Below are 21466 nucleotides of genomic sequence, written 5' to 3'. Positions count from 1 at the left end.
ACAAGTACCAGACAAGTTGGACGACAATTACATGTTAATCACGTTTTGGTCTGGCGAATTCTCCGCTGACATCAGTTTCACCCGTATCATATTCAAAAGGTGCAAGCTCTTAACCCGGCAGATTATCCAAGACGCATCGACTTTTGCGAGTGGTTTTTGGCCAGAGTAGAGGACAATCAATTTCCACGGGTCCTTTTAGTAACCGACGAGGCACATTTTTCCCGGGATGGAATTCTGAACTATCACAACCACCACGAATGGCGCCAATTAAACCCACACGCAACTAGTGTTAGAAGTCACCAACAGCAATTTTCTTTAAACGTATGGTGCGGCATTGTCGGTAATCATTTACTAGGTCCGCATTTTCTTCCACCCAGACTAAATGGTGAAGCATATCTCACGTTCTTAAGAGACACTTTACCTGAACTACTCGAGGACATACCGTTAGCATTACTTCGTGACATGTGGTTTATGCACGACGGGGCACCCCCACATTTCAGCCGTGCAGTTAGAGAACATCTTAATGCTACGTTTAATTTGAGGTGGATTGGGCGTGGAGGACCAGTTGCGTGGCCAGCCAGATCTCCGGATTTAAATCCGTGCGATTTCTATCTTTGGGGTCATCTCAAAGACATCGTGTACAAGAATGAAGTCCGTGATGAGGAAGACTTGCGAAGACGAATTATTGAAGGTTGTCAAACAATCAGGAACATGCCAGGAATCTTCCAACATGTCCAAGAATCTTTCGAAAGACGGGTTCATGTTTGTCTTAACGCCGTTGGTGGACATTTTGAACAATACCTGTAACGTCCATGTTAACTTGTTAAGAATAAAAGTAATACCAACCGAAAGGTACCATGATACTTTGAATTTACTTTACTAGAGTAGGCATACTTCTACTCATTTAATACACTTCTGCCAGGTGAAAGTTCAATAACGATGCTAGAGGGAAACTATTGAAATTGTCTCATATTTCTAAACAAGTTGATAAGGCTGAATTTGTTTTAGTCTACATTTTCGAATATGTTCTTGTTTTAGGGGCCAATGTTTGGGGGGCCATATCTTCGTTGCAAATTCTTGTACACCCCATGTTCTTTGACACTTTCCACTCAGTTTGACCCAAAGAACACGCCCCTTGATTTATGGCAGACTTATCAAAAACACCCTGTATATGTAACGCGGATGTCCTTCTCTGTTCATAGTGCAGCTCCACCTTGTCAAACCTTATATGGCCGAGATCTTTAAAACGCGAAATCGTTCGGTTTGTCCTGAAACAACTCTATCGTAAAACTACTTTTATATATATTTTTGAATATATTATTATTAATTTGGGTGAATCGTTATTTTGGGAAATATTGTAGGCTTCTTCTCTAAGCGAAGGCCTCGTAATTTTGCCATTTGCGAATGAAATATTTCATTAATTTTATTTTATCAACATTTTTTCTGGACCAACGTTGGACTGACATTTAGAGTTATCTTTCGGATTCGGCCTTATTACGTAAGCGGGTACAGCGGCTCTAAAAATTCCTTCAACGGGCAGGGGGTGAATACGTCGTATCGTAAAGCAAGGATAATATTTTTATTCAACGTTATTACCCCCCCCTCTTCCGGCTTTTACGTCTATCTATTGCCGGCTTAATAACAATATATTTTTTCCGGTAAGCCGTTTAAGCTCGAGTTCCAGTGATAAAAATATTGGCGGCCTCGTTTACCGGATTTTTTAGGCCTTGGCACATTTATTTGTGCTTGAACTATATTTAACATTCTGAATTTTAGATCTAGCATGGCGTGCTGCTTTTCAGCTTTTGTGACAAAACGCTACCAAATAACGACCAAATTTCGTTAATAAGAAGAAGAGTAAACCGGTGATAACGTTTGACGCCATTCGACTTCAAAAATTCAAATATTATGCTTTATTTGTTCACCCACAGATGGCGTTAGCAAAACTGCTCACCTCACCACAATTCTATCCCATTCACTCTCCCTTCAATGACGATCGAAAAATTTTATACTGTCTTAAGCATGGTTTTCACTTGACCGAAAACGTTAGATTTGTTTTTCACGTTGGCGCCCAGCGTTATAGCGTTTTCACTTAGCGTAGTTCATGCAAATAATGGAACCAAGGCTTAACAGATAAACTGAACACTGCACTAATTGCGGCCCATCTATTGTCCTTCTTTTTTGCAATATTTGTTTCTAATATCATATAGATTTTTATTGTTCCTAACCTCTTCAATAAACCTTTCAGCATTGAACTTCGGCATTCTCAGGGAATTAACTAAATTAATAAAAACATGGCGGACCGCGGACGTCCTTTTCTGAACACGCGTGGTCGAAATTGACGTCACGACTCAAGCTTATTTCTGATTGGCTCGCTCAGAGTGTTAACGTTGAACGCGGCCGAAAAAACAGAAAGCTAATATCGCCACACTCAACGTAATTTCTGTCCAGTGTAACTATGTTTTTTTTTTGGTTGTCGCTTGACGTCGGGCGAAAAGTCGTGATTTACGCAAAGTGAAAACCATGCTTTAGTCAATAGAATTGCGATGAAGATGAGTGAACGCACCGGAACTTCATTTCTAATTCTACTACAGCTGAATCTAACGCGTTAGGCCTTGATTTGATATACAAACTTTCTCTTTACATCAAATACGGGTTCGGAATCCAAATTGTTTTAAAAATAAAAATATTAGGCCCCAAAGGACTGTTTTTATGGCGATAAACTCATTTCAACCTAAAGTTCTGGTTTGACCTTGATCTTTAAGCGTTGTCTGGAAAATTTTACCACGTCTCATGAACTTTAATTCTTCAATGTAAAGGAGGGCAGCAGAATTGAATAGGACGCAAGGACGTCCATTGAAGCTGTTCAATCAGAATTATTCTTCGCTACGGGTTGGACATAAACTATCGACAGGACCGTCTCATCAGTCACCACAATGGTAAGAAAAAATATTTTCCTTTCAATGCGTTCTGTCTCTGAATAGGTAAGCCTTGGTGCACTTTTATTTATGGATTATATTGTCGTTATGGGTCGTTGACCTCGCGGGTTACAAGGTCAATACGATGGTACTATTAATCGATTATTCGATTCGTAACTGTTTTCGCGTTAGTATTCTTTATCACTGGGACAATGTGTTTTCCTTATTCAGGCTTTTCTTGCCTGGTTGACCGAGTTCTTTCAACGATTAGGCTTAGCGAGGCCATTATCCCTTTGTTGTTTACAATGTTTGGTAGAAGCTAATGGAAGGTTAAAGATAGGACTACTTAGAAGGGACTGCGATTTGAAGGTTTGACGACATTAAACAAGTGGTATTATCCCATTGGACCGAATCCCATTCGACCGAAACCGCTTTTTGGTTTTTTATGGAGAATATATTTAAATTTCCAGCCCAATGGCGGGTTTCTGCTGAATGGGAATTTATTTGAAAGAATTAGTTAATTAAATGTCTGTGAGGATTTCGAATCACCGCAGCAGCATGGTAGAATATCAGGCTTTTAATTCAGAGGCTCGGGTTCAAACCCAGAGAAGGAAATTGTAAGTTAAAGGAAAAGTTCAGGATACCTAACATTAGACCTTAAATTAACGGCCTCGTTTAGAAGATATCGAAATGATTCATAAAAAAAATATAATTTCCCTAATTACGATTAAAATCCAATTAATTGACCCAAAAATTGAAGAGAGCAGCCGCGCCATTTTTTAAAGTCACGTGATAAACTCGCACACACGCCGTTATTGGCCAAATGGCTAGCGAATAGGAAAGTTAGATTTCTCTACTGCAGACGACGATATTTATTGATATATTCAAGGTTGACTTTCAGCATAGCCCACTAGATCACGCACATCACGACGCAAGCTGCTCGCGCTATAGAAGCCCGTTCAATCGGCCAAAAAGTGCAACTTTTGGATTCTTGGCGATAAATTCGAAGTTAGCGAAAATTAACATTAAGTTCTATGGGATGAGGAAGGTTTTTTAGCCAGATCCTCTGTCCTATTGATCGAAATGACCTGAAATTTCAATGAGACGTGTGTTTTGACGTGTTTTATTAATCTTAAAAGGATTCAAGCTTCTAGAGTGATTAGCTTTTTAAAAAAAAAATTATTTTCATAGACAATATGATGGGTTCAGTGCTAAGACTGAATATATCGTCAGATCTACTGGCCCAAATGTCCTGAAATCTTAATGAGAGGTGTATTACAATCGTTTCTATTATATTAAAAAGGATTCAAGCTTTTAGAGTGGATAATTATTTCAATAAAAATTAATTTCCAATGTCATAATTGTAAATTAAGAACTTAATGCACTATATCTTTGGATCTACTGGCCCAAATGTCCTGAAAATTTAATGAGAGGTGTGTTAAAATAATTTAACTTTCACTCTCTTTCCAAGATTAAACGTTTTGCTTAAACATTACTCTAAAAATCTTAGAATTAAACAAAATTATAGGCCCTAAAGCCTAAAACACACCTATTTTGGGGAAGTTCAGAAGAACCCCTGTTTTTCTGCCAAAAGCACTTTATTATGTAAACGCAATTTTAGTTCAAAAATGTATTTATTGCAAATATCACATATTTTACAAAAACCAAAAATTAAGTATAGAAAAATCATGATTAAGAAACGAACTGAAAAGTTGGTGAATAGTATCATAATACCAGTTGCAGTTGGCAAAAAACAAAGATTTAGTGGAGAGATAGTTTTAAATTATAATTAATTGTCAAAGAGGTCCAAGAAGAAAAAGCTTCCTCGCAGCGATCCTATGCTTGTTCAAAGACATTCTGAAGCTTCTTGAGTGGTGCTTGATCTTAGTTTTGAAGCTTTGTTTTAGCATTTGTCAACTTTTCTTATTTTGACGATATACTTTATATTTTAATCGATTAATCTTTTAAATGCCCCGCCCAACAAGTAAGGATAACAATTAAAAATCGCCAAGGGTTTTCGAGACATCTGCCCCTCTGCATGTTTACAAATCATAGAAAATTGGTTCAAGAGGTCTATGATTTATAATCTATTAATCCCAAAAGGCAAGTTTTGGACAAGTAGAATGGGGCTGGTTTTTTTATCGCGGAAAACAGGTTGTAAGAACGTAACTTACAATCGTGACATGGGATATTAATTTTTTTTAAATATAATCGATTGTAACATACCTCTAATTAAATTTTCGGGACATTTGGGCCATTAGATCCAAAGATATAGTGCATTAAGTACTTAGTTTAAAATTATGACATTGGAACTAAATTTTTATTAAAATAATTATCCACTATTAAAGCTTGAATCCTTTTTAATATAATAGAAACGATTGTAACACACCTTTCATTAAGATTTCAGGACATTTGGGCCAGTAGATCTGACGATATGTTCAGTCTTAGCACTGAACCCATCATATTGTCTATGAAAATAATTTTTTTTTTAAAAGCTATCCACTCTAGAAGCTTGAATCCTTTTAAGATTAATAAAACACGTCAAAAAACACGTCTCATTGAAATTTCAGGTCATTTCGATCAATAGGACAGAGGATCTGGCTAAAAAACCTTCCTCATCCCATAGAACTTAATGTTAATTTTCGCTAACTTCGAATTTATCGCCAAGAATCCAAAAGTTGCACTTTTTGGCCGATTGAACGGGCTTCTATAGCGCGAGTAGCTTGCGTCGTGATGTGCGTGATCTAGTGGGCTATGCTGAAAGTCAACCTTCAATATATCAATAAATATCGTCGTCTGCAGTAGAGAAATCTAACTTTCCTATTCGCTAGCCATTTGGCCAATAACGGCGTGTGTGCGAGTTTATCACGTGACTTTAAAAAATGGCGCGGCTGCTCTCTTCAATTTTTGGGTCAATTAATTGGATTTTAATCGTAATTAGGGAAATTATAATTTTTTTTATCAATCATTTCGATATCTTCTAAACGAGGCCGTTAATTTAAGGTCTAATGTTAGGTATCCTGAACTTTTCCTTTAAGTTAGGTTAGGTTAATAATATTTTATAAATCATTTAACTATTCTACGCCTTTTCTAAAATATTTATGTTTAGCTTCATTGACTTCTCAAATAATATGCCTTTTCCAAAACATTACTGTTATGTTTGGTTAGGTTTGGTTTGGTTTGGCTAGGTTAGGTTAGGTTAGTAATATTTTATAAATCATTTAACAATGTTACGCCTTTTCCAAAATATTGATGTCTTATACCTTCATTGACTTCTCAAATAATATGCCTTTTTCAAAACTTTACTGTTATGTTAGGTTAGGTTTGGGTTCGTTATGTTAGGTTAGTAATATTTTACAAATCATTTTACTATGGTACGCCTTTTCCAAAATGTTCATGTTTAGCTTCATTGACTTCTCAAATAATATGCCTTTCCAAAATATTACTGTTATGTTAGGTTTGGTTAGGTTAGGTTCGGTTAGGTTAGGTTTGGTTTGGTTTGGTTAGGTTAGGTTAGGTTTGGTTTGGTTTGGTTAGGTTTAGGTTTGGTTTGGTCAGGTTAGGGTAGGTTAGGTTTGGTTTGGTCAGGTTTGGTTAGGTTAGGTTTGGTTAGGTTAGGTTAGGTTTGGTTAGGTTTAGGTTAGGTTAGGTTTGGTTAGGTTTAGGTTTGGTTAGGTTTAGGTTTGGTTTGGTCAGGTTTGGTTAGGTTAGGTTAGGTTTAGGTTAGGTTAGGTTAGGTTAGGTTAGGTTAGGTTAGGTTAGGTTAGGTTAGGTTAGGTTTGGTTTGGTTTGGTTTGGTCAGGTTTGGTCAGGTTTGGTTAGGTTAGGTTAGGTTAGGTTAGGTTAGGTTAGGTTAGGTTAGGTTAGGTTAGGTTAGGTTAGGTTAGGTAAGATTAGCTTAGGTTAGGTTAGGTTAGCTTAGGTTAGCTTAGGTTAGCTTAGGTTAGGTTAGGTTAGGTTAGGTTAGGTTAGGTTAGGTTTGGTTTGGTTAGGTTTAGGTTAGGTTAGGTTAGGTTTGGTTTGGTTTGGTTAGGTTTAGGTTTGGTTTGGTCTGGTTAGGTTAGGTTAGGTTTGGCCAGGTTTGGTTAGGTTAGGTTAGGTTTAGGTTTGGTTAGGTTAGGTTAGGTTTAGGTTAGGTTAGGTTAGGTTTAGGTTTAGGTTAGGTTAGGTTAGGTAAGGTTTAGGTTAGGTTAGGTTAGGTTTAGGTTAGGTTTAGGTTAGGTTAGGTTAGGTTTGGTTTGGTTTGGTTAGGTTAGGTTACTTCTATTATTCGAACCTTACAGGAGGGATTTCTACAATTATAGTAACTAGTTTTATCCTTTTTCTTATTCAATTGAAACAAGTAGCCATTATTAATGTAAATAAAGCCGCCTTTATTAGCAATTCTTTCCGTTATCAATCACTCTTAAAGCTAAATTTTGCATTTCAAACATCAATATATATATATATATATATATATATATACAACGAAAACTGTAGGGTAAAAACAGCCTTAAAAAAAGTGAAAACGTTTGCTTTTTAAATTTTGATATATATTTTCCCAAAACCGCACATTTGGGCTGTTTTCGGTTGAATGGGAAACGCGTTCGGTCGATTGGGATTCGGTCGAATGGGACACAAGCAAACAAGTAAGAACCATTTAACTTTCTAAAGCAATGTTACACCACATTTCTTTCGGTACCAAATGCACATATTGGAGGGTGTTAGAGGGAAAATCAATTCACATGGTTCCTGCCGAGGGGCTAATCACTCTTATAGTTCTTGTACCACTATTAAAGATTAAGCGTAAATAAACATCTTCAATTGAAAACTTCCTTGGGATATAAATTAATCACTTGATTAGAAATCACATTGACCTCAAGGTGAATTTGACGTAAGCTGTTGAAACCTATGCAAGCAAATTTTTATGAGTTTTCTTCAAACGATGTACAAAACCAAGAAAAAGTCAAGTTATACTTTACACCTGCACAGGTCAAGTTAAAGTTATAACGGCGAAAGTTTTGAAACGTGACATTTTCGCTTTTTGAATGGTCAAACGATTTTTCGGCCTCTTCTCCCATTTGTGGTCATTTACCATTAGTAACATATCAAGAACAAGTATGACACAGACAAAGACCGAAGACCAATGCAGGGATAAGTAAGGTGAGATGAATTGGAAATGATGGCGGGCGACCTGCGGCACCGTAACTCTCCCAGTGTGCCTCGCGCACGCGCATACCCTTCACTAGGCCATTGTTTAGTGCTGCCGCGTAGCGCCATTGTATCTGTTTGAAAACTAGCTTCTACTTTCCAGCCAGATCAGGTTATCCGTGATTGGCTGAAGCACAAAGCCAATCAATGGCTTGGATATCTCGTCTACTTTATCTATAGGGCATGGGACTTCGAGTTGATTGAAAATATATTACGAGCATGATTGAAAAAATTTTGGTGACGTGCGTAAAATTTTAAGAAATATTATCAGTAGTTTGCTTAAAATTGCGATTCTGGGACTGTAAACAACCTCTAAATTTAAGTTTAAGAATTAAATGAGAAGTTAAAAACATTTTAAAGCTTCAAAATCAAGGCTTAACGCTGCCATGTCGACAGACAGAGCAGACGACAGTGATGACGTCATGCTACTTAATAAGAAATGACGGGCTCTTTCTAAAACCTACTCTTCCACTTCTTATGTGTAAAATTCTCTCTGCTTGTTTTAGCTACTTATGATATTTTGCATTATGGCAATAGAAAGAGATGCACTTTCGGGTGATACGTTACTTTAGCGTTTACGTAACACTGAGTTCATTAGAGGCTGACAAATACATTCCGTGCAAAATTCGCCAGTCCTTTAATCCATAAGGAATGACCAATGGCGAGGGAGCGGTGACCGGGTGCAACTTTTGTTAGTTTTAAAAAAGTCGATAATGACAAAGGATGGAAGAAAGTTAAGGAAGTTTCGTTCTTTGCGATTCCAAGTACTAACCGCGTGCAAGGTTAATAAATGCAAGGTATAAGAGAAGGTTGGCGGGCTAGTTTCCGTGGATAACGAATTTGAAAAACTTCAGAATTCGATGAAGTCACAAAGATGAGAGTTTATGATTTATAATTCAGGCAAAAAACGCGTTTGCGATTTTGTATGTATATTCAATCCAAAGTTTCGATAAAATCTTCGTGGTTAATAATGAACATTTATTTTTGCTTAGAGCTGACAAAGCATTGGTCTCATGGTTGCCAATTGGACACCTTTTACATCCCCAATTTTATCCTTGTGATAAACTAGACAAAAAGGCTATTTTGTAACAAATTGTGCAACCTTCTTATAATAAATTAATACTAATTCATGCCGAAGCATAGAGTTACCTAATCGCAATTTTTGTGGTAGGGTCAGTTTTTCTGAACGTTTTGGACGTTGCAATTTTGCTCAATCATTGACGTCAGCAGCTGATGTAAAACACGTCTAAGAGGAATTATTTCGAGGTTGTAAAGCGGTTCCTCACATCCGATTCATCTCTCTTGTGAGAGGTTGTGAGCCACCACTCTCCGGAGTTTCCCATGTCCTCACTCCCAAGAATCCCAGAACCCCGCTGCGTTTGGTTGAACCGTCGACTGTAGCAATAGCCAAGGCGCTGTGATTAGCCCAATTGTATCACATGCCGGATAAGGCCGTGAATAACACTAAATTAAGAAAATGCTTTAACACTATTTTCCCGGAAAGAAGGAAAGACTCGTTTTGTTTACGACTTTTTCAATAAAATAAAATGCAACGGTCCGCCGACGACATTACAGACCCTTTAATATAAGGTATGCCAATAATAGACTATCTCAAACTCGGCAATCGGCATAGACATATTTTCAATAATGTATAATATCAATTTGTCTATTGATCTGAAAATTTTGGATCCTATTTTCCTCTTTCCGCAGTTACAGAAGCACCAACCTCCCATTTGATATTCTGAGTATTTTCACTGCGACCAATATTTTAATATGTAGATTTTATTCTGTTCGAAGTTCAAAGGAAATCGTGTCATTAGATTTCAGAGACATTTCTTGTTGCGTTCCACGATTTATAACCTCATCATATAGGAAAGGACTATTAGTTTGTACCGAGCTGGTGTTGATGATGATGTAGGCAGTGTTACTGAGTTTTATAAGACTAAGAAAGGTGCCGTTACCACATTTTATTGGCACTTTTATGTCAAACATTTCTTTATGTCAAACTTCAAAGTTAATTTTACTTTAGAAATTTATTCATTATTGCATATGCGAGTCAATTTGATTTGAAGTGGCTTAGTTTTCATAGAAGTAAATCATTTTGAAGTAATACTACTTTTCCTCCAAAAGTAGCTATAGTTTTTCATCAAAAGAAAACTATTTTGTTTGAAGATAGGGTTTGAGAAGAGTCAAATTCAAGTATATTCAACTTTTCATCAGAAGAATAATACATTGAATCAATTTGAACTAATTTTAATTTAGCAACAGTAGTGAATAGATTTGAAGTAAAACAAGTTTTTTTTTTCTCAAAAGTGAATCAATTTTCCTCGGAAGTAAATAATTGTTGAAGTAAATCAGTTTCAGGTAAAGAAATTTTCATTCGACGTAAGCCAACTTAAGTGTAAATAATTTTGGCCAAACGATAGTAAAATGACAGTACCTTCGAACTGTAGGAAAGGTAAACTTCATTATGTCTTGTATTTTCAACCACCTTGTTCACCATTTTCTTTGAAGATACCTATGCTTGTTTTAAATGCGATAGGAGTAACCTTTAGCCCCGCAAATCGCTTAATTAGGATTAAAATCAAAGGTTTTTAATTGTTACGAATTACCCTGACTTGAACCATGATTCCTAATTAGCTAATATTAATCCTGGCATTTTCATTCGGTATCTGAAAGAGGCATTTGCGGATCAATAAATCTGTTCGGAAGCATAAAAGATAAATTTCTGCTATCAAAAGCAAATATAATAACATAATGTGATGCAGTAACGAGAGCGTAGGCGACAATAGAGTTCTTCACGTTTTGTAGTCCCAGTGCACTAGGGGAAAAATCGCATATCAGCGCTACCAGAAGTAAGATAAGGGACTAGAAGAAAAGTGCTCTAGCATTGGTAATAGATCCCGGCACTAGTGAACAAATTTGAGGATTTTATGCCGCTTCCATCGCGAGTGTCTACACTAAAGAGAAAAAAAATTGGTCTAGTTCCAAAAACATTTCCTACCCCCTTCTCCTGAACCTAAAGCCACGGAACACGGACGAAGCGGGTGCTGGAATCTAGTTCGGACCCCGTCTACCGCCAGGAGCGTCTCACGTTTCGGAGGGAAAATTCAGAAACCGCTACCAGAGGGCCAACCGTTGGTGGGTTATCAAGAATATTTATTCACTTTCGCCAAGTGTAGAGTTTGGTTAGCTTAGTACTTCTACTCCTTTATCTTACTTCTGGCGCTTCGAATTGTATTATAATATCCAAGAAGCAAAGAAGATTGTACAGTGGAGGTTTTTTTGGCGATTTAGAGCCGAAATTGTGACTTCTATTATAGTTTGTTCTAAGGACCACTGTTTAGAAGCTTTTTTTTGACTCAAAATCTCCCACTATATTTCATTCCGTCGAATTCCCTATTTTCATCCGAGAGAAATAAATATAAGTGGTTCGTGGTGGACCATAGCAGACAGTGTGAGTAAGAGGACTAGGCTGTAGCAGTTCGAAAACATCATAATGGTCACCATCAGAGACCTGCACGGGCCGAGTTTTTCAGGCCCGACCCAAGCCCGGCCCGGTTTTAGAATTTTGAATAAGCCCGAAACCCGGCCCGAGTCCGAGTACATAGTTGGTTTTTCGGCCCGGTCCGGCCCGGCCCGTTACATGCATTAACCAAGCCCGGCCCGGCCCGGCCCGGCACATTGCATGAATTGAACAGGCCCGGCCCGGCCCGGCCCGTTACACGTAGTTCAGTTGTAATTTTTATATTTTTTTACATAAAATCAATGATTTGAATTCATATTTGCTTTAGCGTCGTGTATTATTCATTTCTTTTGATAATTGTTCGTCACATTTGTTCTTAGAAGCTTATACTCATTTAAATAATCTTTCATTTGAACTTTGGATTAAATGAGAATCAAGTTCGGCCCGGCCCGGCCCGGCCCGGCCCGTTAACTTCCAAAATTTTAAAACCCCGACCCGGCCCGGCCCGTTAATTTCCAAAATTTTGAAAGCCCGACCCGGCCCGGCCCGATACAATTTTCAAAAGTGGAAAGCCCGGCTCGGCCCGACCCGATCGGGCCGGGCCTCGGGCCGGACCGGGCTTGAGCCCGGCCCGTGCAGGACTCTGGTCACCATAAGTTAATACGATGTGTTGCATAAGTTTTTCATTGGTTACTGAAAGCTTCTTATGGAGTGACGAAGGTCATAGATTCTCGTTAAGCGCTATCAAAGACTTAGTACAGACTAAATAGGAAGATGGACTGCAAAACCGAGTCAGCAGAAGTGAGATGAGACTAGAAGTACTGAGCTAATCAAATTCTTCACTTGCCGTAAGTGAATATTCTTGATAACACACCAACCGTTGGCCCTCTGGTAGCGGTTTCTGAATTTTCCCTCCAAAACGTGAGACGCTCGTGGCGGTAGACGGTCGAACTAGATTCAAGCACCCGCTTCGTCCGTGTTCCGCGGCTTTAGCTTGAGGGGAAGGGGGTAAGAAATGTTTTTGGAACTCGACCAATTTTTTTTCTCTCTAGCGTAGGCGCCATGGAAGCGGCGAATAAAATCCTCAAATTTGTTCACTGGTGCCAGGATCTACTACCAATGCTAGGGCTCTTTACTTCTAGTCCCTTATCCTACTTCTGTTATCAGTAAGTGCCTAGAATTACGACTTATAGGTAGTGTCATATATATCTTAAAAATTTATTTGGTCACTATGAAACGTTTTTGTTCGGTGCCGCACATTCTGTTTGTTACATTTGCCTTTGCTACTACGGAGCCTGCATCCTTCTTTGTTGGAGGTGTTTTTATACTTTTTAGGTAGCTCTTTAGTAAAACAAAAAAATGTTCCGCACTTAGGGATGCAGGGTTATAAATCTCAATTGCTCAGAGCTGGACGTGAATTTTTTTAAACGTTTCGTAATTGAAAGTGACAGTTTTCATTCATCTTGAAAAATGAAAGAAAAATATAGTTTTTCTCAAGCGCAGTCGATAGTGTGCTCAAACGTTTTGTAAGTTGGCACAAAAAATTTGGACCGATTAAAAATATGTGACGCATTTTAGTTTCAACGTTAACGTTTATTATCGGTTCGAGAAAACTTTGTCCTATTCGACCACGTGATGGGGCTCTGAAAATCTGATTTTATTACCTATGTTAAATAAAGTGAGAAAGAAGATTTTCAGTCAGATATTTTGTCAATTATTTCTTTGAAACCAGGGATAGATTTAATTTCAGAAGTAGAAATGGAGAACAGAGTTATCTGGGCGCGCGTCGAAGTCTCGGACCCCTTCTACGGGACGGAGGGGGGTATGAAAGAAGAGGCGGGAGGGTATAGCGACAGAGGTAAAATGGAATTACGTATTTTTTGCCGTCCCCGTCAGCAACGTCACCAAAACGTAGTTTAAGTGAGCCAATAAAATAATTTAAACTTTTCGTTACGTGTGGGAGGGAGAGTCTCTATACTGGGTGGTCTATGAGTCGGACTGAAGTAAATACTAACCGTTCTCCATTCCTACTTCTAAAATTAAATCAATCCCCGATGTAACTTAATTACTATTTTCTCTCTCTAATTTTAATAATTGATATTAATATCTGTGGACACATTTTCAAAACATTAATTAGACTGAGCGAGTGGGAAACACTGTTTGTATTTGATTTATACTCGCATAGTTTAAGAACAGTAGTGATGATCAAGTGCGCTTGAATTTAAGTATAACTGGACTTGATCCAGAATATGTTCCACAGAAAAACTTAGTCGTGTTTCGCTTGGAATATTACGTGATTGACACCATTAGATCCAGCGAAAGTAGAGGAATAGAAAGTTAGCCCTTCGCAAAGTCGTTTTAAAAGTACAGTTTTGAGTTCTGGAGAACTACTTACGGTTTTTGGTTTATAGGTTACCCCTCTTATTACTTTAAATGTTTTGTCAAATATACAGCATTACGTTAGTTTTTATTACCTCTCCGAGTGACGACGTCACGGAGAGGTTACACACTGGACGTGTATGTGCGTCTGTCACCGCGTTCACAGTAGGCAAATCGGAGCTAACTAATTTGTTCGTAGAGCCATATTGGCTTCTACTCCATTACCATCGTTAGGCTTAAGAAGTACGCGGCGATCGGCTAGGGTTGCGAGAAACGTCAAGCCTCCCAATGGCAGGGCTTCCACCAATGTTTCACGCAATTTTGGGTTTTCTTATCATTTATTGTGAATCAATCGCCTTATACTGTATACCCTAAGATTCCTAGAACTGTCAAACAGGCATACGCTTGAATTCAAACTTCAACAATAACTATGTTTAAAATTATTTTAGGAGTGAAGTTTCTTAAAACGATTTAACTAGGATTAAGGTAAATTAATGGCGATTAAAAAATTAATATCAATTATAATTATTTAATTATTTAATTATTTAAGAGAAACTTCTCAATGGCGTCTCGACTTGGAGAGCTGTAATTTGGTCTCCGGTCTGTTTCAGAGTACAAAGCGATGGTTATTTGTCAAAACCGTAGTATAAGTGATCCCCGGTTAGGAGAAGCCAGTTGGAGAGGTTAATTTTGGTTTGCCAACTTGTTTCTTCTCTGATTCGAGATGCGTTCTTTAGAGAGGAGTTGGTAGGTTGGGTTTGGATAAATTAGGTTTCTTTATTTTACGCGTTTCTTCAGATGGAGTGTTTAAACCACGGATTACCATTCCTAAGTACTACTATCTTTACAATCCCGTTATTGTTATTATATAAAATATACATTGCTCTTAGAGACGGCGAACTATTTTTAGAGAAAGATCTTTCAAAACACGCGAGCATCAAGTAGGAAACAACACTTTCCTTCAACCTGGATCTACCTTAGCGTTGCCTATCAAGTCAGTAATCGCGCCATCCTTTATAAGATACGGATGACATTAAGTACAAGCAAAGACATTTAAGAATGGACTGGGTATCCTCAAAACTCTCCTGTTTAACGCAATGGTGAAAGTAATGTTTTATGAAATTGCATAGCTAAAGAAAAAACAGGTTCTTTCAGGGTGGGTGTGGGTAAATACTACTTATCATTGAGTGTATAATTAGACAGGAAACTCAGCATGATACTGTTTTTTAGAAGTGAACCTTATTTACATATTTAAAATTCAATTAAGCGATGTTTCATTAAGTTTTTTTTCATAAAACTAGAATGTTAGGGTCTCGAATAGGACGTTTATAACGAGCTATAAAAGGTCTATCCTAAGGAACTTAACGAAACCACTGCTGATAAATACCTTAATTTGCCGAGTGTTACAATAAGTCCATAAAATATGTTCCATAACTTTGTCACTGGTTACTGAGAGAGGACCCGCGGTTATGTCGTGTGTTAGTTTAATCATAATACTATGTCCATTCCTTGTAAAATATCCGTGTTTTAATAAGTGCCCGAAAGCGTATTTAACCCCAATCCGTTATAAACGTTATAAGGCTTTCAATAGATCGTCATTCGAGGGTTAAGCCACTGTTAAAGTAATTAATTTCAGTGTAGTGTAATCATTGTAATGGCGACTTCTCATCATTAAAATAAAAGAGCTCCATTCGAAATTCCAATAGTGCAAAGCACCGCGTGGTTGCTATTCTTCAGTGGGCTGAAATTACCAGTCGGGTTTTGACGAAAAATTAGGCAAAACTCAGAGTATGATCGGGTCTCGTAAAAGCAATTTGGCAAATTTGAAAATAGCGAAGAAAAACGACGTAAATTTTTCGTGTGTTTTATATCAGTGTTGTTTAACCAATTTCTTAATTCAAAGGCAAATAAAATGAACTTACTTCAATGTTACAGTTGTTTGTTTTACATAAACTGGTTCACCCCCGTATATTCGTGGAATAACTTGTACTCACTTTAAGTTACAAGGGCGGCGTTCAGCAGAGCTCAGCGCTGTTAGCAGTGTCCTACTGAACGGGATTTTGTTTTTGGTGTTTGACGTCGCGCTGGTTAGCGCTGATCCAGCGCGGTCACCAAGAAAATAGTCCGTTTTTTGGATCGCGTAATGTAAGACCATTAGTGAATCATATACTAGCTCCCTATAAGTTACTCAGTCACACTGGCCTAATGTATCCAGCATTTTCTTCCGAATAGTCGAGAGGAGGGGAGGCGGGTGAGAGTGATAATAGACAGCGCCCTCTCTTATGGCTTTGAAATTAATATATCGTGAACTTGAAGTGACGATAGTTCCAAATGGTATTAACGGCTTTGGAGGTTTTGGTTTCTTTTCCTTATTTAAAAATAATTTAGGTTTCACAACAGTCTTCGATTAAAAATGGGTTGGGTCTTTCTTTAAGTTCTATTAGTTCTTTAAACGCATTATTAAAAAGTTCAATAAGGTTTTCGAGATGACTACTAAGTTGTTGTTTAGCTCCTATTCTTTGATAAAGTTTGGTTCTCTCACCATAAATAGCCTCTGAACGTTGCCTACGGAATAAAAATTCATATTCCCTTGGCAACGCTCTGAATTTAAATGAGTAGCTTAATTTCAAAGATAAAATACGACTGAACCGTCCGCAAACAATCACAACATTTCTAAAACGTCGTCTGCTTATACTAACTACCTTTCAGTTCGAAGTTTCATTGGTTTATACCCTTTTCCGTTTTTTACCGGAAATACGTAAGCGCCGAGAGTAGTGTTATTTTCTCTCACTGGGGGTCGCATATAGGTAACACTTTTTTGGCGGGAAGAAAATGCTGGATACATTAGGCCAGTGTGGCTGAGTAACTTATAGGGAGCTAGTATATGATTCACTCATAGTAAGACACGTAGTTCTCAGCATTTCGAAAAAAACATGGAGGAATTATTACAAATAGCTCTTGCTGATTCTGATGGGACTATACCTATTTAATTACCGTGAAACCAGTTGATCATGCGAGAATTTTAAGAGATACGTTAGTCTTTCTAATTTTAATTATTAAAGTTGTTCTTATTTATCTCTATAAATATGTTTTCATATAACTTTTGTTAAGCCTTGGTACCTTGTACGCTTTATTGCGCTACCGTCATTTTCAAAAAATCGATGACTGGGGAAAAGCGTTCAGCAAAGCTATGACGTCATTATGACGTCAGAGCTCACAGGTAAAAGTTTTCCAAAATCCGCTGTTTTGCTTGGTGATCTCTGCTGAACGCAGCCAAGGATATTCTACCACCCTGGTGGATTATACCTCACACTGCTCCGTAAAGTTAAAGGAAAATCTGTAAACCTTTAGGCTTAGCTTCCCATTGAAAAGCATGGCGCATTTGGTGTTCCACTACTTCGCACAAATAAAAAACTAGAGCTAAGATACGTTTCGAAATGATTTAAAATTAACAAGTAACCATCCAATGTGTGCCTTTATAAGTTTTTATGCAAGAAGTCGGGTGCAAATATTTCATTTTACGAAAAGTGACACACCTCTCGCTTGGTAGTCATAACTTCAAACTACGTTAAGCCCTTAAATATTATATCTAGTTTCCTATCATATCTGAAGAGGTTTATCATACGGTTGTCCTCCTACCTTGCCCTGGTGTTTCAACGTAATCTCTGTCAGCAATATTAATTACCTTCGAAGCTCTTGGCTAATGCCCTATTAATATTTTGATGCGGGGGCCACCGCTCCTCTTTAATTAACGATGATTCTCTTAAGAGCTATGTTAAACGATACCTGTATTATTATCTCTGACCTCTCCAGGGCATACGAATAAACCTAACCGTGTATTAGTATAAACATAGCTTATTTACATTCGTCTTGTTTTAAAGCACGGTAGGTAAGGCTCTACGGTTTGAGACTAATTACTATTTTTCAATTTATTTGGATATAATAAATCAATTAGCAGTAAAATCAAAAGATAGGATGAAATTATAAATAGAGACAAAAAAAAATTATTCATTTTCAAATTTATGCATTTCTTTAAAGTTTATAAAATAAAATTTAAATATTTGAAACGAAACCTTAATCTTATCCGTTGTTTTCTAGGCCTTGTTCAAACCAAGTCTCTTTTTCATTGTTTAAGTGAAAGTCCTCACTGACTGACTGATATTAAAGGCCTACCTACCCAGGAAGCTGTGTCGTTGCAGAGACGTTACCCTTATGCAGTAGGTACAGTACCCGCCAAGAAAAATGTTTTGAATAAGTGGCCATCTTGAAACATGGCGACAAAAATATAAAAATCTTTACGGAGTAACGTTGACCTTATCTTAACCTTATCATTAATATTAAGTATACTGGTTAATATTTCTAACCTTTAGGGAAGTAACTAGTTGTAAGCAACAATACTTACTCCAGAAAAGACTCAATTTATCAATCTAAATTAAAGTCTAACCTAACCTGAGCCTAACCAAACCTAAAGCAAAGCCTAACCAAACCTAAAGCTAAGCCTAACCAAAACCTAAACCTAAGTCTAACCGAACCTAAACCTAAGTCTAACCGAACCTAAACCTAAGTGTAACCGAACCTAAACCTTAGTCTAACCAAAACCTAAACCTAAGTCTAACCAAAACCTAAACCTAAGTCTAACCTAACCTAAACCTATGTCTAACCGAACCTAAACTTAAGTCTTACCGAACCTAAACCTAAGTCTAACCAAAACCTAAACCTAAGCCTAGCCAAACTTAAACCTAAGCCTAGCCAAACTTAAACCTAAGCCTAGCCAAACTTAAACCTAAGCCTAACCAAACTTAAACCTAAGCCTAACCAAACTTAAACCTAAGCCTAACCAAACTTAAACCTAAGCCTAACCAAACTTATGCCTAAGACTAACCAAACTTATACCTAAGCCTAACCAAACTTATTGTTTTACGATGGAACAAAAACCTTTATCTTTTAGAACGGCAGCCCTAAAAGTACGAACCATTTCCAAAAGGCCTGACTGGCAATGACGGGTTTCTGTGCTGCCATTAAAACGACTCCAAAGAAAAATGAGCTACTTTAATATAGAATACTATAGTTTTGAATGAAGGATTAGGGCTACATTTAAAACACTTTCGCGATGAATTTGAAAATAGGTCGCGCGAACTCCCAGTACTCTCAAAATGGAAATTCGGATACTGTCTGTTAAATGTACAATAAAAGTGAAATATTACCTTAAATAAAGCCTTTTCAACTCTGTGAAATATTGTAGCAACTAGACTAGACTTCTGTAGGACAATGGAGCTCGAATATTCTAAATTTACTAGATGGCATTATGAAATGATAACTATTCATTTTCAAGACAATTTTTAAATTATACCCAGGATAACTATAAAAATACGGAAGGAAAACTTTACTTAATGCTTAATGAAGCGCAAAAGTTTTGATTTTTCGGCGATAAAGGCGCGGGGCGTAACTTTTTTAAGTGAATAATTTAGTTTATTTTTAAATTTTAAAAGTTAATGCGGCAAAAATTGCGTGGTAGGAAGGTTTCATAAATTTGTAGCCCAACATTTTTTCTTGCTGTTTCAATATATTGCCTTAGTTGTAAATTAGCCCTTGGCCGTATCAAAGACAGAAATAACTGGAAGTAATTCAGTATTACATAAATCAATAGTAAGATGAGACTAGAAGTAAAGAGCTCGAGCATTGGTAGTAGATCCTGGCACTAGTGAACAAATTTGAGGATTTTATGCCGCTTCCATCGCGCCTACACTAGAGAGAAAAATTGGTCGAGTTCCAAAAACATTTCCTACCCCCTTCCCCTGAAACTAAAACCGCGGAACACGGACGAAGCGGGTGCTTCAATCTAATTCGGCCGTCTACCACCCCGAGCGTCTCACGTTTTGAAAGGGAAAATTCAGAAACCGCTACCAGAGGGCCAACCGTTGGTGTCTTATCAAGAATATTCACTTTTGCCATCTGAAGAATTTGGTTACCTCAATACTTCTAGTCTCATCTTACTTCTGATAAATATAACTACCACATCAGGGAAAAATTTGACTTGTGAGCAGCATCACACCCCTTTTCGCCTCCGGTCAAGCTAGTTCCTCCAAGGTCAGATAAAAAACTCTAGTTCAGTAGATCTTCTTAGTCTTTATAGCAAAGAAAATCAAACCAAACGTATTGGTCTCTGCGGTTATTTTTTATTCTTTAGAAAATTCTTTCATATAAGTCAGTCGCACGAAAGAAAATGTTGAAAGATATCGTACACGTAATAAAAGAAAAAATTTTGGGTCTCCCGAAGGAGGTCCCCAGTAGTGCATTTCCGCTATCTTGTTTACCGCTTCGTTTCCTCCAGAGTCTAGCTAGAATGATATCCAAGTATCACACGTTGCCCTAACGATGCCCCTTTCTTTCCGATGTTTTTATTCGAATCGCCACCGTCCGTATAATTTGCCGCTTTCATCCTGTACCGTTTTTATAATCGAGTATCCAATCATAAATAAATGCTTAGCCCTAATAAGTTAAACACATCAAGTAAGCTTCGAAGATTGAAGTGCCTCATTGGGTAATTGTGTCATAAGTGCCTCATTGGGTAATTGTGTCATAAGTGCCTCATTGGGGTAAATGTGTTATAAGTGCCTCATTAGGGTAAATGTGTTATAAGTGCCTCATTAGGGTAAATGTGTTTTAAGTGCCTCATTGGGTAAATGTGTTATAAGTGCCTCATTGGGGTAAATGTGTTATAAGTGCCTCTTTGGGGTAAATGTGTTATAAGTGCTTCATTGGGGTAAATGTGTTATAAGTGCCTCATTGGGGTAAATGTGTTATAAGTGCCTCTTTGGGGTAAATGTGTTATAAGTGCTTCATTGGGGTAAATGTGTTATAAGTGCCTCATTGGGGTAAATGTGTTATAAATGCCTCTTTGGGGTAAATGTGTTATAAGTGCTTCATTCAGTAGCGTCGCTAGGATTTGAAATTTGGGGGGGCTAAATCGGGGCAAACTATTTTAAAGTTATTATAAGAACTTAATATAAACAAGATGGCCCAGGGGCTGGGACTTAATAGTAGGCACATCGTTATCTATTTAATTAGCACATGAATAAAACGAAAAAAATTCAAAGACCCTAAAAAAAGTGTCCGACCCCACAGTGGTAGCGTATCTAACTGCTGCGCCAGCCAGCCGGGTTCAATTCCCGGGTGCAGTGTGAAAATGGTTTAATTAAAATAAAATCTCTATCTGAGCTCAGCTACCACTATTGGTGGGTTGAGGTACTATCGAGTTCCATTTAAGCTAAAATCTGACGATAGCGAAAGCGACTACCCCGGCCACTACTACTACGGGTGTACCTCATATGAGCAGTTCCCTGTAGAGCAGTTCTCGAAATAGCAATCGCGATTCCAAAAAAAAAACAGCGGAGTTTTTCAAAACTGCTGTTTTAGAAATAGCGGCTGCTATTTTGGGAAATAGCAGTGTTTGTCATTTTTTGGAAAAGGCATATTATAATTCGATAAGGTTATTTATTTCGGAAGTAGATAA

Source organism: Phalangium opilio, unplaced genomic scaffold (genome assembly GCF_054372755.1).
Source record: "Phalangium opilio isolate 3A_F unplaced genomic scaffold, DU_Popi_V2 ptg000105l_1, whole genome shotgun sequence".
NCBI classification, from domain to species: domain Eukaryota; kingdom Metazoa; phylum Arthropoda; class Arachnida; order Opiliones; family Phalangiidae; genus Phalangium; species Phalangium opilio.
This window is presented reverse-complemented; position numbering follows the sequence as displayed.